This window comes from Triticum dicoccoides, chromosome 4A (genome assembly GCF_002162155.2).
Source record: "Triticum dicoccoides isolate Atlit2015 ecotype Zavitan chromosome 4A, WEW_v2.0, whole genome shotgun sequence".
Lineage (NCBI taxonomy): Eukaryota > Viridiplantae > Streptophyta > Magnoliopsida > Poales > Poaceae > Triticum > Triticum dicoccoides.
Genome location: NC_041386.1, coordinates 600,943,578 through 600,944,062, shown reverse-complemented (window position 1 = coordinate 600,944,062; position 485 = coordinate 600,943,578). Strand labels below are relative to the sequence as shown.

The window sequence follows — 485 nt, the reverse complement described above, 5'->3', positions numbered from 1 at the left end:
GATGAAAGAGCTGATCGTGCGTACTCAACAAAACAAAAGAAGATCAGATCGGTGCTTCCTAGCTACTAAAAGAAGATCTGAGCTCAATTTGCACAGCACAAAACAAAATCAAAGCTTTGTACGTACTCAACAAATCGGAGCTTTCTATGACTGCGCAAACCCAGAACCCGGTGATTTCTTCTGCTGAGAAATTAGGAGTTCTATACGTGGTACGGAAATCATCTCAAAGATTTGTAAGAAACAATTTAGTCTGAGTTTGCTGCGGCCCCACTCAGATCAGATCTGAGTATCCGCTGGCTAGGACGAAGAGGAGAGGAAGGGGGTCCTCACCTTCTTCTACTTGTATGGCGGCTGCGGCAACGTCGGGGGAAGCGGTCGTCGGCGTCGCGCTGTGCACGGCCGGCTGCGGGCCGCGTAGAGAAGAAAGAAAGAGTGAGAGTGAGCAGAGTGCTCACCCAGGGTAGAATGGGAAAAGGGAGGTAGTA

The 485-nt window shown here is 49.5% G+C and overlaps 1 pseudogene; it reads right to left on the bottom strand.

The window, feature by feature from the left end:
* Positions 1 to 485, bottom strand: part of LOC119287206 — a 5,433-nt pseudogene extending 4,948 nt beyond the window's left edge.